The sequence below is a fragment of the Mastomys coucha genome, unplaced genomic scaffold (assembly GCF_008632895.1).
Source record: "Mastomys coucha isolate ucsf_1 unplaced genomic scaffold, UCSF_Mcou_1 pScaffold13, whole genome shotgun sequence".
Taxonomy (NCBI): domain Eukaryota; kingdom Metazoa; phylum Chordata; class Mammalia; order Rodentia; family Muridae; genus Mastomys; species Mastomys coucha.
The window spans coordinates 29913831-29935171 of NW_022196895.1; the positions used below are offsets into that span (position 1 = coordinate 29913831).

The following is a 21341-nucleotide window of genomic DNA, read 5'->3' on the forward strand; positions in this document are numbered from 1 at the left end:
TAATTCTGTTGCAAAGACATGGCATTCCACACATTTTCTTTTCCATCTCTTTATCAGAGATTAGAGATAAGATCATTAAAGACCTGTTTAAAACAAAACTGAAGCTTCCTATAGATAAGAAAATTCCACATTTTTAGCAGCATTACTGACTATGACCGACACACCATAGCTACATATATTTAAAGTATACAACTTACATTTGGACATATACACACCCATACACTGTGACCACAATCACACTGATAAATATATGATATATGCGCCGTCTCTAGTTTACTCTAACATGCTCGGATTCCCACCCTCACATACCTCCCCATGCCTCCCTCCCAGGCAACCACAGATCTGCTTTCTGTCACTATAGATTATCTACATTTTCTTAAATTCATATAATGGATTCACGATGTCAAATCTCAGTCTCTCTCTCTCTCTCTCTCTCTCTCTCTGTCTCTCTCTCTCTCTCTCGTGTGTGTGTGTGTGTGTGTGTGTGTGTGTGTGTGTGTGTGTGTCTGTCTGTCTGTCTGTCTGTCTCTGTGTGTGTGTGTTCACGTTTGCTTTGCTTCACTCAGTACAATTATTCTGAGATTTATCTGTGCTGTACACACACACACACAGACACACACACAGACACACACCATGTCTGTATGTATATTTTTTATTCACTTGGATGTTTTCCAATTTTGAGCATTACAAATAAAGTGACTAAGCTCATCCTTGTCAGCCCAGACTGCCATAATGGAACATAGATTAAGTAGCTTACATGGTAGACATTTTTCTGGGAACTGGAAGTCCAAGTTCATTATGCCAGCAAGGTCCAATCCTAAGGAGGAGCGTCTTGTCTTGCAGTCACCCTCCACCTTGCTGTGTACTCTCTTTGTGTGAGTGTTCATGGAAGCAAGCACTTTGGGATCTATTATAAGAGCACAAGCCCTTCAGTGTTGGGGTATCACTTTTACAATCTCACTTAGCCTTAAGTTGTTTCCTTGTAGATCCATCTCTAAATACAGTCATTGGGTCTGTACTTTACACAAAAAAGGTTTTAAAAACCAAGTTTAGCCCAGAGTAAGAATACACATTTTTATATGGGTCAATGTGTGCATTTCCTTTTTTTAGTAAAATATTGACTGGATGAGCAAGAAGATAAGCAAGTGGCAAGAAGTTCACGGAAAGACATCCATGTCCACTAGCCATGGAAAAATGCAAATTGAAATCCCCACAGGACACTACACTCATACAGAGCTACCCATGGAGTCCTAGTGAGGAGGAGGAAGAGCTTTGTATCTCACTGCTACTGTGTACAAAAGCAGATGTACTCACATTGGATAACAGTTGGCGGTTTCTCAAAACTTGAAAACATTAACAAGCTATAATGGTAATTTTTATCAGAAAAAAAATTAGTTTTTCAGTGTGTGCACAGCATAGTACTTCCTGTTTAAGTTTTTTAACCAAAACCTTGATCTCATTTCGGAAATATTTTTTAATAAAATATTTGCTTTGGTTGGAATCATAGCTTGTCACAATAAGCCTGATGCAGATGAATCAGATCACATTGGGATTCAGAGTAAATGCAATTCTGTAGAACTATGTGGACCATCTGTGAACAGTTCAAGACTCCTCATCCTCAGAGAAGGTGTTTCACTTAACAAAGACATCTTCGGCCCTGGCTGAGACATGCACTTCAAAGTGCCAGGCACAGAACTACTTGCGAAGTGTTTCAGGGTATATGTGGAGGGTGTAGGCCCCAAGAGAAGAGTGTTGAAGCCCCTGGAGCTAGAGTTTCCAGATGCTATGAGCAGCCCTGTGTGGGTGCTGGGAACTAACTCCGGTTCTCTACAAAAGCAGAAAGGGTTCTTAATGGCTGAGCCATCTCTCCAGACCCCAGCTTCCTTTTTAAAGAACTATAATCTCATTACAGACATGTGTTGAAACAACCCGAGTCATCTCTTACTTTTTTGTAACTTTACATTCTCCAAACTTCTGAAACTTAATAATTTAAAAAAGGAGAAAAAAAAAACTTTTGAAAACATTGATGATAAATACATAAATAATTTTATCATTAAACATGGGTGGATAAGACGGCAGAATCCACACAAAAATTTGGTAACGCACGCGGACTCCTGACCTGACACCCACAGTGAAGTATGTGAAGTCTAGAGCTGCTCTTGAGAATTTTCATTTCTAGCTAGTTCTACCACTGAATACAAGGACACTTCGTAAACCACTAGAGGCTATCTTCCCCCCCACCCCCCAAAAAAATAGTAGAAGCTGTTCCTAATTACCTACAAATAATTCACTGGTAGTCTCTAGGATGGATTTGCTCCATCCATCAAGTCAATGCCTGTCAAGGAAAGTTATTGAAGATCCTGTCAGGTCAATGCCAGCAGGAAGAATAGCTTGTAAGAAGAGGAAATATCCTTGGGTTTGCTAACACTATTGCCTTGGCTACTTGAACAACATAGTCATTTTTCTTTGTAATATAGAATGTGCCCAGGCACATACACCTTTGAAGACCATCCTGCCTTCTGACTCATTTTGAGACTATGTCATTAACCAGTTATCCTTCCTTCTGCATCCTGAAGTCCAAGATGCCATTTATTGAAATGCCTCAAGGCTGCAGCCCACGTTGCAAGGAAACTCACTTCCCAGGACTACCCTGCCATGAAAGCTGTCTCTACCTCCTTGTGTGCTCCAAATAAAGGCGGGAGCTATCATACAATTTTAAAACAGTCTTTGTTGCTGAATGCATTGACACAGTTTGTACTTAACATACATGGTTTAGAATTTTGACTTTGAAACACCCTACTGTCTCTCCTCCTCTTAAACGCAGGCTACCTGAGAAGTCTCGTCCTTTGGGATCTTGAGTTTTTCAGTGGTTGGTTGTTTTCAGTTTTCAGATTTTTATCTTTTGCCTGTTTAATTGAGAGCGATCCAAAGATTGCCCAAGTGGAATAAAATGAGGAAAGAGGCTAAGGAGACAGCTCAGTCAGCAAAATGCCCTGCTGCACATTACTAGAGCAGCATAATAAAAAGAATAAATCGTAACCCTGTAACCTTATCACAGAGGGGCAAGAAAGAGGCAGATCCCCGGAGCTCACAGGGTTCAGTGAGGGACTGTGTCAAAGGATAAGGTGGGAAGCGATTGAGAAAGACACACCACACCAGCCTCTGCCTCCACACACAGGTGACACACATACACACACGCACTGCATATATACAAGTACAGTAAAATGGCATTTGGCACATGTAGAGGATGTTTACTATACCAAGTTTATAATATTAAAATTTTTGAACAATGTAAATTTCCAATAACAGGGGATTATTAAGTTGATTGTGGAATATACATATGATAGAATACCTGGAAAAGATTAAACAGATATTTATATATTGTACTGACATGCAAAATTAGCAAAGGTTTGTTTTTTAAGAGGACCTCTTATAACTATGCAAAATTGGAAAGATCTATTTTTGGTTTGGTTTTTCTTTCTTTACATTTTAAATGTTTTATGTGTTACTGTATTATGCAGAAGGGGTGCATAGGGAGCCAGAGGACAACTTTTGGGCCTTGGTTCCCTCCTTGCACAACGTGGATTCTAAGAATCCAATGAAGGTCTTCAGGCTTAACTGCAAGTGCCTTTTGCCACTGAGCCATCCCGCTGGACCATTTTCGTTTGTTTTTATGATACAAACACACTTTATGGGTTGCAATGGTAAATGAAAGAGAGAAAAGAAAATGTCAGCTCTTGATCCTGGGATCTGCAGCCCCACACACTGCCCTCTCTGGTTTTTGTACTGCCCATTGAAAATCTTAAACCATAAAAATGGGTTCTTATATTAAAATCATGAATTCTGTCAAATTATTCCTTAATGAAGCTGGACTTCCAGTTAGAATGGGATTCTTTTCTAAGTCCTAACCTAGGTTTTAACATAGTGGCTGTTTTACCTAGTTCATACGTTTCGGTTTTCTCTCTGAATAAAACCTATCAGTGTAATAACAGTGAGTATCAGTCCCTCCATTAGAAACTTGGAGAGAGCAGCAGAGAAATGTGCCTATTTAGCCATCCCCTCACTATTTTTAATTTGAGTGAGGCCATATGACCTTGAAGATGTCCGGTCATCTCTTGGAGCCTAGGCCTGCTCATCAATGAGATAAGGACTTTGGGATGCATACTATGGTTACTCAGGAGTTCATTCAACATGCTGAATTCTGTGGTTTCCTACATTGCTATTCTTTAAAGGCACTGATCCCAGGAATGAGCAGCCCAGCATATCAACTAGCAGAGAAACATCCCGAGTCAATGGCCTCTGAACACACATCTAGCCTTCTGATTAGCACATTCCCAAGAGAGACAGAACACATTCACTTCCTCTGTGGAGAGGTATGTGTGTCTAGTGTACTGGCTAGAATAGAGAACTTGTTATAATTTTATATCCTGTTATTCCATACATGTGCTACTTTCTCATTACCTACATACATGTTTTTAAATCATTTAGAAAAAGACAAAACGCAGGCTATAAGATCAACTTTTTTATTTAATTTTATGCATATAGGCTTTTACCTGTATATCTGCGCACCATTTAAAGCCGAAAGAATGTGGCCGAAAGAATGTGTCAGATCCCCTGGAATAGGAGTTACAGAAGTTTGTGAGCTGCTATACGGGTGATGGTACTCAAACATGGGTCCTCTGGAAGAGCAGCCAAAACTCGTAAGCCCAGATATCTCAAACTGATAACACCTTCTTACGTAAGTGCATCTGCAGTATAGACTTGGTCTACAAATGAAACGATAACGACAGTAAGTTAACTCTTTAGGGCAAAACCATAGATTCTGTCTCCTGTTATTGTTCTTTTTAATAAATTATATTTTTAACTATTCTTCCTGTGGCCAAGTAACTATAAGATTATTAATTTTGCAAGATAAAAGTTTTTAATTAAAGGATGTAAGAAGACCAAGCTGAGGGATTGGGGGAAGTGGCAGGTAAGTCTCCACTAGAAATCATGCCACATAGCCACCAGCAGCTGGCCTGTAAGTCACTGGCTTTGGTCCCTAGGTTGTTAGGCCTTCTCTCATTCTGTGAGCTGTCTCTCAGCTTAGACATCATCTTGATGACCCTTTCTTGGGCAAACCTGCCCTTGCTAACCTGTTATCATCTCTCCTGGTCTCACTTACTGCTCAGACATCTATCCACTTCATTGTCCCTCCTCTGTGAAGATCTTCTGATTCACGTGACAACTGGATACCCTGTATAACTGCCATCCTCTTGCTGGACTGTACTTCCACACGGTCAAGGCAGTGCTGTAAATAAACGCTATCTTTTGCTGCATCCCAAGCACCTGGCACTTGCTCAGTGGAGAGCAGACTCAATAAACACATGCCGAGTGGCTAAGGTCCTGTACACACGTCATTAACAGCAAGGTACCTGTGAATTCCCTTTCAGCATCTTCAGCTGTTGACTGCTTTCTGTTAACATTGCCAGGGTTGATGCGCCCGTGATCTCAGCATTAAGGAGGCTAAAAGAGGAGGCTCATGGGTTTGAAGTTAATTGGAGCTACACATCAAGATCCTGCCTCAATCCAGGCATGGTGCCTCACAACTGTAATTTTAATACCTGAAAGGATGGAGCAAGAGGATCACTACAAGTTAAAGACAAGCCCAGGCTACAAAGCGAGTTCTAAGCCATGCTGTGCTACAAAGTGAGATCCTGTCTCAAAACAACAATTAAAAAGAAATCAGATCTGGGAATACAGCTCAGTATTTGTGTGCTTGCTTAGCACGTATGAAGATCTGGGCTCAGACCCTACTACCAATTAGCTGACTAATAATTATAATTCATTAAAATAAACAAGAACAATAAAAAAAAGAATTCACACTCACAGCATCCCGAGTAAGTGCTGACTGTTATTAGAGAGTGTGAGCTGATGCCCAAGGCAAAATGTTCAGAGAGTGACAATGATCTGTTCTATAGAGAAGCCTTAGCTAACTTGCTCAAAATGAGAAGCCAGCTCTAATAATTTAACTTATTCTAGTTTATAGTGTGCTTTATTGATACCCTGATTATAGGCGATGCTGGTGATATCAATACCACAGCAACTAAGTAATAAAATCACAGAAGAAACATAGCAGGTAAAAAAATATGGAACAAACTTAATAACCTGATTCCATCACTTAATTATGTCCCAGACACAGTTGCTAAGACATTAACTGTCTTGTTCTTGATCATGGGATTCCTGCCCTTAAGTGTTCCCTGATTGCCGGGCAGCTGTGACGCATGCCTTTAATCCCAGCACTTGGGAGGCAGAGACAGGTGGATTTCTGAGTTCAAGGCCAGCCTGGTCTACAGAGTGAGTTCCAGGACAGCCAGGGCTACACAGAGAAACCCTGTCTCGAAAAACCAAAAAAAAGAAAGAAAGAAAGAAAGAAAGAAAGAAAGAAAGAAAGAAAAGTATTTATACATCATTTTTAAAAAATAAAGCAAGTGGTTTTGAGGTGCTTTTCCATTGTTTGAATAAAGAGTTTATCTCCTCACTGACTATAAAGTTCTCAATACCTACCATACAGGCGCTGGCTCCAAGTTTCGAGTTCTTTCCCTCTGCCACCTCCACATACTGACCTTGAACTCAGCCTGGCCTTCCTTGAAGCAAGTAGATGCTGGATGCGGTCCAGGACTCACATCTGCTCACCACACATCGAAGAGAGCCATCCATCTTTCTTACTTGAAGTCTGAGGTTTATTCTTACTGACCAGCTTTAGTCACGAGCAACTCAGTGAAATCCTTAGGAGCAGATTCCAGAGCCAAGCTGCTGCCTGAGGTCAGAGACCATCCTGGCTCACACACAGAGCAGTCCCGAAGGGACCATGATAGTGTCCACCTTGTAGTGTCATCGCAAGATACCTGTGATGTTGAGAACCTAGAAAATCAACAAATGCTATTAAAGTGTTGATGAATATGATGATGGTGGAGGTAGTGGTGGTGGAAGTGGAGGTGGTAGTGGTGGTGGTGGTGGTGGAGGTGGTGGTGGTGGAGGTGGTGATGGTGGAGGTGGAGGTGGTGGAGGTGGAGGTGGTGGAGGTGGAGGTGGTGGAGGTGGAGGTGGTGATGGTGGAGGTGGTGGTGGTGGTTGTAGAGGTGGTGACAATGTAATGATGATGATGACAGTGACAATGACAATGACTCCCAAACATTAAAGTAATCCCTGTGGCCATGGTGGACTGTGCTAACCAGTTTAGCCTAGATTAAACCATGTCTCCTGAGCAATAGGAATATTAGCATGTCTGGGTCCACATGGGCCCTCACATATGAACCGGAAGGAATGACTAGGGAGGTAAAGCAGGAGAATCAGGTAGAGATAACCAACAAACTGTGGTTTTAATTTACAAGGTCATTTGATAAATCATAGTTCAAAATAAATACCACATGTTCATGGAAAATAACCACCCTATGTTTTTTATCGTTCTCAAATATGTACTTCTATATATCAAGGCTCTACATTATGTGAGTTATACATCTGACAGCTACTCCTTAGGCTTTTCTCTGCTCACATTTTCTTTGCTCTTTTTCTCCAGCAACTCCAACAGGACTCATTGGCCATTCTCCGCCTACCAGGCAGGCAGAGCAACGGCAGACTGCTTTGTGCCTTCATATCCCTCACAGTTCTGTAGAGTGATAGTTCTTAGCAAGTGTTAATCTGACTTTAACTAGAACACTGTCATAACTCGTGACCAGGGTCCTAGAAAAACACCACGTGACCTTTTGTTTTGTTTTGTTTTGTTTAATTAAATAGACTGTTTCCTAACTGTAAAATCATGAGTTCCTGAGTATATTCTGTGTATCTTTTCACGTCCTGTGAGCTTCCTGAGGGCAGAGGCAGACCCATTCCGCTTGTTCACAGTAACTCCTAAGACAGCATGTGGCATATCATTGATAATTACAGTTTTGGGGGGTTTTTGTTTTGTTTTGTTTTGTTTTTGTTTTTCGAGACAGGGTTTCTCTGTGTAGCCCTGGCTGTCCTGGAACTCAGAAATCCACCTACCTCTGCCTCCCAAGTGCTGGGATTAAAGTCATGCACCACCACTGCCCAGCGATATTCACAGTTTTAAAAGCATTTTTCATTCATTCTTTGAAGCTCTCACACACTGCATTTTCATCTCCCGTCTCCTCCCAGATCCATCCCCCATTCTATAAGCAACCAACCTAGTGACCTCATCGTTCTTTTAGATCTGAGTCCCATCAGCAGCACTTATAAGGCTTTTAGGCATGTAAGCATCCACTAGAGCATGTTACACCTACCAGGGCCCAGAGATGCTTGAAGGAAACTTAACTCTACCCCTCTCAGCAGCTATCACTTAAAAACAGACCTCGGATATACAAGGGACTTTGTGCCTACCTCCCAACTCTACACTGGCATTTTGTTTGTCTTGAGCTTGAACAGTCTTGAGTGAGCTGTCACAAGTACTGTGAGTTCGTGTATGCAGCTGCCCTATTGTGTATGGGAAACACGATCCCTGTAGTCATCCACCGCCACTGGCTCCTATGAGCTAAGACCTCTGGCTTTCACATTCTTCCCAGCCACTCTTCTGCAACGATCCTTGAACCTTGTGAGGCAAAGAGTGTGATGATCCCTGGACCTTGGGAGGCATGGAGAGTGATACAATGTTGCATTTAGGAATGTGCCCTCAGCAATTGCTTGTTCTCTTCACCTGGACCTTGGGAGGCAAGGAGAGTGTTACAGTGTCGCATTTAGGAGTGAGCCCTCGGCAGAGCTTTTTCTAGCCACAGGTTCTTGATCCCAGTAAGTGTGCCAGGTATAGGTTCCACTTATAGAGCAGTCTTTTTTTTTTTTTTTTGGACAGGGTTTCCCTGTGCAGACCTGGCTGTCCTGGAACTCACTCTGTAGACCAGGCTAGCCTTGAACTCAGAAATCCACCTCCCTCTGCCTCCCAAGTGCTAGGATTAAAGGCGTGTGCCACCATTGCCCAGCTAGAGTAGTCTTTAAAGCCAACTAGAAATGCCCTTTGTGCCACTATTACACCTGTTGGCATATCTTTCCAGGCAGTTTACTGCTATAAACCAGGTTCCCAACTGAATAAAACTGATGATTTCTTTTCTGAGATCATGTACAGCGCCTTCCAAAACTATGAAAGCTAGCCAGTACGGACGGAGCTTCCAGACCAGTACCAGCTTGGTTTCTCCAGGTTGCATGACTCAAGCGTGTCTTGTCTTCAGCAATAGGGTCTTACCATCGACTTTTGGAGGGAACTCAAGAGCAATGGCAATGGCCTGCAATATTTGGAGGGCATAGAGGTAACTTATTCCTAACATTGGCCTTTTTGTTGATGTCTACAGCTTTTAACTGGGTAGTTTAGTCCAAGCTCCAAAAAGTAGTGTACATGGCTAGAGCTAGTAAGGATAAGGTGAGAAGAGACACTCCCTGAGTTTATCTGAAAGAGACCTCTGCTTCTGCAATGTTTACCTTCTTGTTCTCCACAGAAGAAATCGCCCTCTTCTGAAGCCCACATTAGCTGGACACATTTCTCGGATTCCCCTGTAGGTAAATATGACCATATGATTATACCAGTGCAGCCTAAAAGTCAAATGGTGAATGGTACTTCTTGAGAGTCTTTAACATCACTCCAAGAATCTTTTTAAAGAAAGAAAGAAAGAAAGTAGAAATGAGAGAAAGAAAAAATGAAAGAAAGAGAGAAAGAAATGAAGAAATAAAGAAAGGAAGGAAGAAAGAAAGAAAGAAAGGAATAAAGAAAGAAAGAAAGAAAGGAAGGAAGGAAGGAAGGAAGAAAGGAAGGAAGGAAGGAAGGAAGAAAGGAAGGAAGGAAGAAAGAAAGAAAGAAAGAAAGAAAGAAAGAAAGAAAGAAAGAAAGAAAGAAAGAAAGGAAGGAAGAAAGGAAGAGGAGGGAAAAAAAGAAAGACACATCTCTGTCTTCCCTCATGGTGACCAAAATTTGAATGTGGTGTGGCTGGAGTGTGAGCCACCTTCAGACAATGAAGAGAACAAGCAATAAAGTCGTACCCTCTCCTGGGGCCTAAGGTTTCAAACATGGTTTATAAATTCACTATGTTTTCAGGGTTTTACCAAAAACAACCTTCTGTGGACCTTAGCTAACCCCCCTTTCAGTCTCAGATTGGGCAATCTCCTTGGCAACCCCTGGACACATTTTAGGAGACAAGCCACCAGAACAGCAGTGCCAGCAGGAAGGCTTTTTATAATCATATCCTTTTCTGTCCCTGGAGACTCAGTGCTGAGAAAAATGTACCTATGAAGATACACACACCAAGCTTCAATGGCCACTCTCCCATGTTTGGCCACTGGGTCCCCAGAACAATGTATTTTAGGGTCTAACCTTGACACATCTGCCCCACCTTTGTGATGAATGTCAAAAATGTCCCCACTAAATCCATTCTACCGCATAACCCCGTAACTTGTATAGGGACATAAACAATGAGCTCAACACTTCCAATATAAATGTGCAGTGACAGAAAACCACCCAATGGTTTGGGGGCATGTCTCCTACATGAAACAACCCTTGCAACCTGTTTGGAAAGTTCAGGGACATTTTTTATCATGAACACATACCCATACTTGTCATGAGTGAGGAATGGCAACCAATGTCAGCTGCCTAAGGAGACCTCCACAGTGTGTGTGTGTGTGTGTGTGTGTGTGTGTGTGTGTGTGTGTAGCATAAGCATGTATGAGTGTGCATGTGGGTGTGTGTCAGGGAAGAGAGGCCAAAGGACAACCTCAGGTTCACTCTTCAGGAGCCATCCACCTTATTCATGGAGATAGGATGTCTCACAGAGAAGTAGAAACTTGCTAATTAGACAAACTGGCTAGCCAGAAAGCCCCTTGGATCCCCCTGCCACCCCACCCCTCATTCCAAATTGGGATTACAAGCACAGCCCCTACTTTAACTTTTTTTGTGGGTTCTGGGGATTGAACTCTGATCCTCATGCTTGCACAATGTTTAACAAACTGAGCCACCACGCCAGCCCTCTTTGCTTTTACCTCACTAAATTTCTGTGTTGCCTTCTCAAATCAACTTCACTGCCCTCATTCCAAAGAAAAACTGACTCCAGATGCTGGCAGTGAGCTAACCATGACTCTCAGTTCCCAATTCCCAAATGGGAATTTGGACAAGTGTTCTAGACACTATTCATCAGTGCCCGACAAGATTGTATACAGTGGCAGTCAGTAGGCAGTAATGCCCCATCTACATGCTTCCTACATTCAGTTATTACGCCGCAACATGGATGTGGCACAGCATCCCAAGTCACTCTGCTACACTTTTTCTCTAAGGTGTGGCTGACAATGGCTATACTGCCAGCATCAGTGACTGTGGTTGGTAGATGATACTTCCAGGAAGATATGGGCCTCGGATGAATGCAGAGGGAGGAGTGGGTAGAGGGAAGGGTCCTTGTCTCCCTTTACCCCCAGGCTGAGGTTTAGCTCTGTGTACTGCTATTTTTATTATGCTGTTTCTCTAACCTCTATAAACCCAGCACACCACTGGAAAGAAACCATGCAACATTGTTATGTGGAATGGAGCCCTTCAGATAAATAAGAGACTAAGAAGTAACTTTGAAAGAAAACATTTTAGTCAGTGTAACTGCCTGGCACTTCTGCTGTTTTAATTAACAGTAACCCCCACCTCTATCTCACCCTCACCACAGAGTGCATATGTCTGAAGGAAATTTGAATGTCACAACTAGGGATGTGCCACTTCTATCAAGTGGTTAGAGAAAACAAGCACTCTTAAACAGACCGCACTGTTTACGATAGGTCCAAAATTAGGGCTGTGCTACTGCTCTTTAAAAAAAAATGAGCTAGAACTGGGCATGCTGCTACACTCTGTAGTCTAGCTACCAGGGAGACCAAGTATGAGTTCAAGGCTAGCCTGGACAACATAGCAAAACTATGCTAAAAACAGACCTAAGTAAAAGCAAGATTTCCCACTTTCTTTAATGTTTAGCATACTAAGCATACTTCCACTTTTACAATCACAATAAATTCAACAACTTAATTTCACCAAGTTAAAGTTAACTTTTATTTCATGTATTAAAATTATTGCTCATTGGGCTGGTGAAATGGCTCAGTGGGTAAGAGCACCGACTGCTCTTCCGAAGGTCCTGAGTTCAAATCCCAGCAACCACATGGTGGCTCAAAACCATCTGTAATGAGATCTGATGCCCTCTTCTGGTGCATCTGAAGACAGCTACATTGTACTTACATATAACAATAAATAAATCTTTTAAAAAAATTATTGCTCATTGGTAAGTGCAAGTACAATCATTTTAATTTGCATTCCGTGCATTAATTTTAGAAGATTATTTTAGTTTTATGGTTTCGGTTTCATGTATTGTATATTCCATTTGTGTGAACTATCCCAAGTAGATTCAATCCAAGGAGACAAGATGCATATGAATGACTATCAGAAGTTGGGTGGGTGAGACAGGAACCAAAAAAAAAAAAAAAGTTTAATCAGTAAAGACATTTTGGAGTACTGGAATGCTTATATGCTAGATAGAATAGGTGACTATAATATACTGAACTATGTACCATTTAGTCATTCCATATACAATGACTAAATGGTTAGCCTTACATTATATGAATTACATTATCTGTGAATTATCTTTTAAAGCAGCTCATATGAGGACACCACAGTGCAGTGGTTTGAATGAAGATGCGTGAGGCAAGTAGAACTGTGTCACCAGACAGACAGAAAAACTGGTAAGGTCGAGAAGATGAGGGAACCCCGGCAATTCTCATAACTGAGAAAAGTAGATGTTTAAAACTGCTCCTGACCAGATTCCTATTCTGGAGCACATGACCATGACACCTCACTAAGAGGACCATGACAACCAGTCACATAACATAGAGTCTAGAGTTCTTCATGCTAATGATATAGCTAGATGGGTCCCAGGAGTTTAGTCAACTTCCCTTCCCCGGGCATTCCCTCCTGCAAAAAGATATTTAATCTCTGGTCCACCCTAAGTAAATTGTATGCATCCTCATCTGCCATGAATAAAGTTTGAATAAACAAGGTCTCCTTCATTCTTACCACTGTGGGGGAAAGCCTTCGTCTTACAGAGCTGCACCTGAGTCTCCCACAGGCGGCCTCTCTGTACTCCTGGCACACACCTTGAGCTAAGCCAGATTCCCAAGCCCTGGGCTCATCTCAGGCCCACTCTCCACACCCCTCCTCAACTCCTCCCCGTTTCCCAGCAACATCTGGGTACCTGGGAATTTGTGAGTCACAGCCTTGGTCCCAGCCCAGGCCATTTCTCACTCAGAGAAACATGGGCTGGGTATCCTATCTTAGCCTACATTTCACTGCCCCCCTGAGTGAGGTTTCCCATGAGCCTGGCATCCCAATGGCAGCAAGGAAGGAACTTAGCCTCACACCCGTGTTTTGCCTCCCCAAGCAATGTCCTGACACCCCAGCAGCAAGGCAAACTGCAGATCCACAAAGATGGGGCCCACAGGCTCATATGTTTAACAGTTAATCCTCAGTTGGTGGAACTGTTTGGAAAGGATTAAGAGGTGTGGCCTTGCTGGAGAAGGTGAATCAACTGGTTTCAAATGCTCACATTATTCCAGTTGGCTCTCTGCTTCATGGTTGTAATCTCAACATGTAAGTGCTCAGCTAGTACTCCAGTGCCATACCTGCCTGATGCCTAGCTCCCTGCCATGATGCTCATGGACTCTAATCCTCTGAAACAGTAAGAACCTAATAATTTATTTTATAAGTTGCCTTGATAGTGGTATCTCTTTATAGCATGGAAAAGTGGCTACAGTAGATGTTGTCTTTGAAATTGTGTGCCTGTCTTTTTTTTTCCTTCTCATGACATTTTATGCATATGTATCTGGAATTACTAACAAACTTGTTTTTAAATATGTTTGTTAGTGTGAAAAACAAGTGTGGAAGCAATTATTGAGAGGATTTGAAACCACTATAAGTATCAAATAAAACAATGAAAAGTAACAGCAATGCAACAATAACTGCCAAGCACCAGCCTTGGCTTGGGAGAGGGTCCTAAGGAAGGGGTGTTTGGGAGCGGTAAAGAATGACTCAAAGTCAATGATGGTGTGCAAGCTGACAGCTCTGTGGTCTGCTTGAGATAGCTCTCTAAACACGTCTTTGGGTAGTTCATGGGTTTTACAACCAAAGTCAGAAAACCTATTAGACAAAATTCTAAAAGAGCTGTGTTAGTTCTCTAGGTAGCTCTCCTTGCAGACCAAAGCCTAGTCTTTTATTTTCATACCAATTCAGTCATTTACTCCAGGTTCTGTCGCGACCACCCTCGACCAACAAGAATGATGCAACACACACTCGAGCTCTTCTCATGCAGTTTATTCAGGAACCTTTGAAGAATCTTCTGACCACAAGGAGAGCCAACCCACAGGTTAAATACTGTATGGTCAGCCACCCAAGTAAAGCCACGTGGCCTTATCTAACAGACCCAAATAGCAGAAGCAAGCCAGTTGACTCAGCCCATAACCAAGAAAGGGCTTGTTTACTTTGTGTTGGGCTGGCAGGGGGAGGGGAGCAGAGGCCAGCGCCATCTTTGAGGTGTGGCGCACTGCAGCTCTCCACAAGGTTCCCTTTTGATTATCCCATAAATCAGCATTTTATGACCTTAACCCCTTGATTCTTAGAAAAAGACAGCAAGTACATTTTTTTTTTTTATCATAAGTCCTGTGTGGTTCGTTGGGCACAGTGCTTGTAGTTGCCAAATCTAGACATAAAGGCTATTTTTACATGAGAAAGTTAGCTTTCATTTTCCAACTCCTTCACTGCCTAAGCGTGGCTGGTCTGGAACTTGCTCTGTAGACAGACCTTGAACTCAGTAGTCAGCTTGCCTTTGTAAACACAATAGCCTAACTGGGTGGGATCCAGCCCTGAGATGACCACACCCTAAATCTCTTTATCTCCTTGATCCAGCTCCATTTCACTTCCTAGTGCCCCTTTATTATTTGAACTATAGATTTTGTATTTAGCTTTGTGAGCTCTAGGGTTTTTGTTTTTTAATATTCCTTTCCCTTTCTTGATTCAGGTTTTTTCTTCTATTGACAAAATCATGTCTCCTTATCTAAGCTGGCTCATGAGTGCCCCTGTTCTTTCAGGTCCCTGAAGCCCCTCATGTAATTCATATTGCACCCTTATATTTTGCATAGTTGGGAAATCCTACAAAGAACAGTTCTCATACTGACTTATTTACTCTTGCACTCGTGCTTTCAGACTTCTTTCCCACAGCCCTAAGGGGTGTCCTGAAGGTTACAGCCACCATATTGCTGAGAATTGCCACACAGACTGCGTGACAGCAGTATTTAATGCGAAAACTTCAAGGAAAGTCAGTCTCCTCTCCCCGCATTGTCGCCTGGAACCCCTAACTCAGAGGAAGCCCAGATATGTCCTCGTACTCGTGTGCTAGGTACCCACCAAGATATGATTTATTTACAGCTAGAAAAAGAAAATCGGACATTACTCTCTGACCTTACCAATGTTCCAATGTCCTAGCCAAACCCTGGCCTGGAATTCCGTAGGGAGTGTTACCCACCCAGAACTAATTGCCTCTGGCATTGTTAGGGGGGATAATGAAGGGGTAGCGCATTAAAGCTTACAGAATGAGAGACCTATCCAAGGGCAAGGTCAGGTGGAATCCTCATTCTTAGTCAACATAAGGCAGGCCATATTAGATTTGCAGCTGAATCACTCCTAGGAACTAGCTTAACAAGTGTTCCCTGGGGCTAACCTCCCCTAGCCCAGAAAATTAGCATAGTTGAGGAACTTACTTAGGCCTACCCAGTCTGTAACCAAAACAACAAACTGAATAAGAACTATCTGCACCAGGCTTCTAGGCCAAGGTGACCTTAGTCAGAGCTAGTTTTCTTTCAGATTGTAATCGCTGCTTAGTTCCAGCCAATTAACATGTACATACTTTGCTGCTGACTCATTGTGTTCCTAAAGGCGATGTACCTGCACCTTGTTTGATGTATCTTGACAGTTGTACCACCTGATTCTTTCAAACCCTTTTGTATCGACTATATAAACCTGACTTCACATTTGAAAAATACACTCAGATCCTACACTACTTGTGTTGAGTTTGTTTGTCACCAGCCGAATCCCATGCACACCTGGCCAGAACCCATCGTCCTCCGGTACAAGGAACCCTGTAAGAAACCTCAGTCTGTGGCAGAGAATCACCAGACACAACCTCGCCTCCCAAAATTCTGCTGTTTCTGATTAATATGGAGTCATTAACCTAGGCTGGGAAAACATCCCCCAAGGGAGGAACATAAAGTAAAATATATACATTGTTATACAAACAAACCCTATGCTTACAGCAGCCACCAGCACTGAGAAGACCCACGCCCTGCTGGCTCAGTCCCAGGGGTGGCGACCATGCCATGCCATCCCCTCTGCTGCCATGCTGGACCCAGTGAATGATTCATGAGGGATGGTTTTCCCTGAAATTAACTCTCTTTTTGGACTTTTCAAGTTCTGGGAAACAGTACCTCGGGCCTGGTCTCCCAAACTGCCAGTTTGCATCCTGTCATGGAGTCAGCCTGGCTCTGGCTAACTCAGTCCTCTCAACACAAACTGCCTGCCACAAGGACTGTACAGATCTTTGTCAGACTTCCTTGGATTTGTGTGGTGTTTGAGTGAGGAAATGCCCCCCATAGACTCAAGCATTTGAAGACTTATTTCTCAGTTGGTGCTACTGTCTGCATTACTTTAAGAGGTATGGCCTTGCTTGAGGTATGTCACCGGAGGTGGGCTGTGAGAGTTCATAGCCTCACCCTACTTCCAGGTCACTCTCTCTGCTTCACACTTGCACTGGGGCCCAGGTCTCTCAGGAGCACCCTGTTCCTGCCACCACCCCTGCCCCATGCTGTCTTGCCTCTTAGCCATAACTGGTTCATCCCTCTGGATCCTTAAGCCCCATAAACTCTTCTTTCTGCAAGTTGCCTGGGTCTAGGTGTTTTGCCACAGCAGCAGAAAAGTAAGGAACACACCTCATCTTTTAAAATTCAGAACAAGAGGGTTTAAATGTGCAAGGGCTGCCTTAGGCACTTGGACTAGGAGGTGAGAAGAAAAGTTCCCTGCTGATTTCACCTGGTGGCCGGCTCTCCCGCCTACACCTTTCTCTGATTTAGTACAATAGGCTTGCAAAACAGGAGTGGGGACAGTAAGAAAGGAGCGACTCAAGCCTTTGTCGTCATAGTTAACTTTGCTTGACCTTGTAAAACCTGTGACGGAGGCCAGTCCTGTTGCATCGTTGTGAAATCAGCACTGACCCCCACAGTAAGGACTGATCAAGTGCCGCTCAGAGACATGAGAGGTGTCCCCAAGTGGACAAGTGGATGGGTGGTGGGTTCTTCCACCAGGACATGCCAAAAGGACCTCCACACTCAAAGAGGAGTTTCTTCTTCCTTCGGGAACAGTGAGATAAAATGAAGCTGTGTTTGCTGTCAGCAGGCTGACTTGGGAAAGCGGCCCATGAGATCATTGCTTCCTACACAACAGTACACATCCTAATCCGCCTTTCTTGGGACTTTGACTTTACGGGCTGCTTCTGATGGGAGACTTTTAGGGGTCTGGGGAGATGAAGGCACAAGCAGAGGCCTTACCACCATTTCTGTCTTCTCAGACCGCTGTCATGCGATGGAGCCCCTGCTTGGCTTGGGCTGATGGCTTCCTGGTTACAGAAACCTGCCTGCTCACTTCCCCTGGCAGCCAGGGAGCATCTGGTGTCAGGGTCAATATTTACCTTCATTTAATGCCTGTGGCGCTTTGGTCTGTTTGTTTATTTATCCAACAGGTAATTAGGCTTCACAGAGCAAAATCTCTTTGTTCTGGTCTTGGGTTACCGAGCCTCTGAGCTGCGGAAAGAAAGCAGCTCTCAGACAAGCCTGCCCAGGCCTTGGTGTGGTGGGGCTTGCCTGCAGCTGCGCTCTGATGCAAGGAAAGGGGGAAACACCCACGTGAGTACACGCACAAATGCTAAGATTAGACTGCTACTATTACATACGACAGGGTAATGTGATACACTTTACTAAATATAGTGAAGGCACTATTTTAAAAATACTGAATTATGTTCTCTTTAGTTTGGGCATACATTCTGCCAATATGGATTTATTTTTACATTTTAGGATTTTTTTTTTTTTAATGTATTCACCACTGCTCTCTTCAGACACACCAGAAGAGGGCATCAGACCCCATTGTAGATGGTTGTGAGCCACCATGTAGTTGCTGGGAATTGAACTCAGAGCCTCTGGAAGAGCAGTCAGTGCCCTTAACCACTGAGCCATCTCTCCAGCCTGGATTTTTTTTTTTTTTTTTGTGACCAGAAATTATTCAGGAATTCTTAAAAGTAAGTGATGTGTCAAAGTTAAAAAAAAAAAAAAAAAAGGAAACTCAAGGATTTTCTTGAGCTTTTAGTAAATTTACAAATCTTACCCTTGTCTCAAAATGAACGCATCTTAACATCGCTTTAAAAAAAACTTTGATCAAATTAATAATCTTATGTTTTGAATTGTGTCTATATGACTTATTTCCTTTTTGAGTGATTTATCTAAAAAGCACACAACTATCACGTGATTAAACATATTCAACTTTTATTTGTTCTTTTAAACGTTAATCTTCAGCTGGGTGTTAGAGCACTTATCTATGATCCCACCCAACACTGAGGAGGCTGAGGCAGGAAAGTGGTGAGGTTGAGGCCAGCCTGGACTACATACAAGATTGTCACAAAAAGAGGGAAACATGACTGTGGCTTAGTGATAGGACATTTGTCTAGCATGTGCAAAGTTCATCAGTTTGACTATTGACAAAAAGAAAAAGAAAAAACTTCCTAAGAATAAAAATTATTTGGTCCAGAAATATTTAAATAGGACTGGGGTGGTAAGCAAGCAGTAAGAGCACTGGATGCTCTTCCAGGGGACCTGGGTCTGAGTCTAGCACCCACATAGAAGTTAGCAATCGTCTGCAACTCTAGTTCCAAAGGGTATGATGTTCTCTGCTGAGGCATGCATGCAGTCCACAAGTATCTATGCAGTAAAATACACATACGCAGAAAAATAAATATTTTTTAAATATTGAGAAATTAACTATATAAGCATATTATTTATTCTTTTTAAACCTCTGATTCTATTTTTAAAGCCAGCAAGATATTTTATATGTGGACTTATAGTCACAAGCTTTAATTAATATTCAATGACCAATATATCTTGGGGACAGGTTGCTCGCCTATTCTACTAGGCTCAATTGTTTTAAATATCACAAATATTTACAAATACCAAAAATGTACAATTAAGGGCTGGAGAGATAGCTCAGTGGTTAAGAGACTGCTCTTCCAGAGGTCCTGTGAGTTCAATTCCCAGCAACCACGTGGTGGCTCACAAACCATCTGTAATGTAAAGAGAGCAACAGTGTACTCATATACATAAAATAAATAAATAAATCCTTAAAAAAATAAAATTAAACATTTGAAAATAAAATTTAAAATGTACAACTAAAAACCCTATTGGTTCCCTGGGTTTGTTTGGATCTTTAACTCAAAGTCTCCCAAAGAGATGGAGCTAGCAGCTCTTGAGAACCTGCGTTGGGTAGCTCACAGCTGCCTGTGGCTCCAGCTTCAGGGGACCTGACACCCTCTTCTGGCTTCCAAGGGCACCTGCCCACATGCCCATACACACACACATCATACAAGCATGCATGCACATAAAAGTAAAATAAAATACGGCTGGCGAGATGGCTCAGCGGGTAAGAACACTGACTGCTCTTCCGAAGGTCCTGAGTTCGGATCCCAGCAACCACATGGTGGCTCACAACCATCCATAATGAGATCTGACACCCTCTTCTGGTGCATCTGAAGACAGCTACAGGGAATTACGTCTGGAGTGAGCAAGGCCGGAGCGAGTGGGCAGGAGCGAGTGGGCCCAGCAGAGGTCCTGAGTTCAATTCCCAGCAGCCACACACATGATGACTCACAGCCATCTGTACAGCTACAGTGTACTCATACACATAAAATAAATAAAAACTTTAAAAAAAAGTAAAATAAAATAAATCATAAAAACTAAGGAAAACATTACATCTCAAATATTTTTAGGGCCGCCATCTCAGTAGGCTAAAAGTTTTTCAAGATCACAAATATTAACTGGGACCTGAGGTTTGGTGTTAAGGATATAAAGTACCATTTTCCTCCTTACCTCCACCGAACCCGATTCACAGTAACCATGGCAACTTCAAGTGACTAGAATTCCTAAGTCAATTTGCAGGCTCTTACCAAGAAGTGCCCAGGCCTGGACTCCATCCCTCCTTCTCATCAACAACAGCACACAGGTCAGAAACCTAGGGAAGACTGCTCTCTCCTCCACTTCACGAGCTCTCTAAGCTACCACCAGATTTATACTTCATCTATACCTTTCAAACTCTCTCTCAGATCTTCCTCTTCTCTCCTCCCCACAGCTGTTGTCTGAGTTAAGGCTCCATCCCCCTTCTTACTCCAGGTTATCCAGGATCCCCTTCTGAGGCTCGCCTGTTTCAGGAGCCAAGCCACACCTTCAGTCATGGTAATCCAGTTCTGTCCTTGTGATCGGAACTACCTCACCTTCCATCCTTCATCACCATAGCAATCACTGTAGTGGTCTGAATGAAAACGGCCCCCATAGGCTCATAGAGAGTGGCACTATTAGGAGGTGTGGCCTTGTTGGAGAAAGTGCATCGCTAGGGGTGGACTTTGAGGTTTCAAATGCTCAAGCCAGGCCCAACGTGTGTGTGTGTGTGTGTGTGTGTGTGTGTGTGTGTGTGTGTGTGTGTGTGTTTCTGCTGAGAGCTAATCCAAATGTAGAACTCTCAGCTACCTCTCCAGTGCGGCCATGCTTCCCACCGTGATGATAATGGACTATACCTCCTAACTGTAACCCCTAATTAAATGTTTTCCTTTCTAAAGAGTTGCCATGGTCATGGTGTCTCTTCATGATGGTAACAGTGGTACTACTTTCAGTCAGGATGAGAACAACTATGTCCCTTTAGTCATAGAGCAAACAGCCATGTCCCTTCATGGGGATAGTAGCCCACTACCTTCAGTTATGGTAAAAGCAACCACCCCCCCCTCCTTCAGCAATGCTCAGAACAACCACCAACTTCAATCAGAGTGACAACCCTCCCTGTGGACATAGCGAGAACCGCAACCTGACCACCACTGTGACCCACTGCTGCCATCTACACATACAAATCATGCCAGTCAAGGAGCTGGAGGGTTGGCCCATATTGTTCATGCCCTTCACATCCCTGAGCGATATAAATTACTGCTCACTTTAAGATAATC

At 42.9% G+C, this 21341-nt stretch overlaps 1 non-coding gene across 1 annotated transcript; it reads right to left on the reverse strand.

Moving 5' to 3' along the window:
• Nucleotides 1–14157: 14157 nt before the first annotated feature.
• On the reverse strand, nucleotides 14158–14220 carry LOC116087858. The gene has a single exon (XR_004117650.1). It is a non-coding gene; the product is annotated as a U7 small nuclear RNA (small nuclear RNA).
• Nucleotides 14221–21341: the final 7121 nt, after the last annotated feature.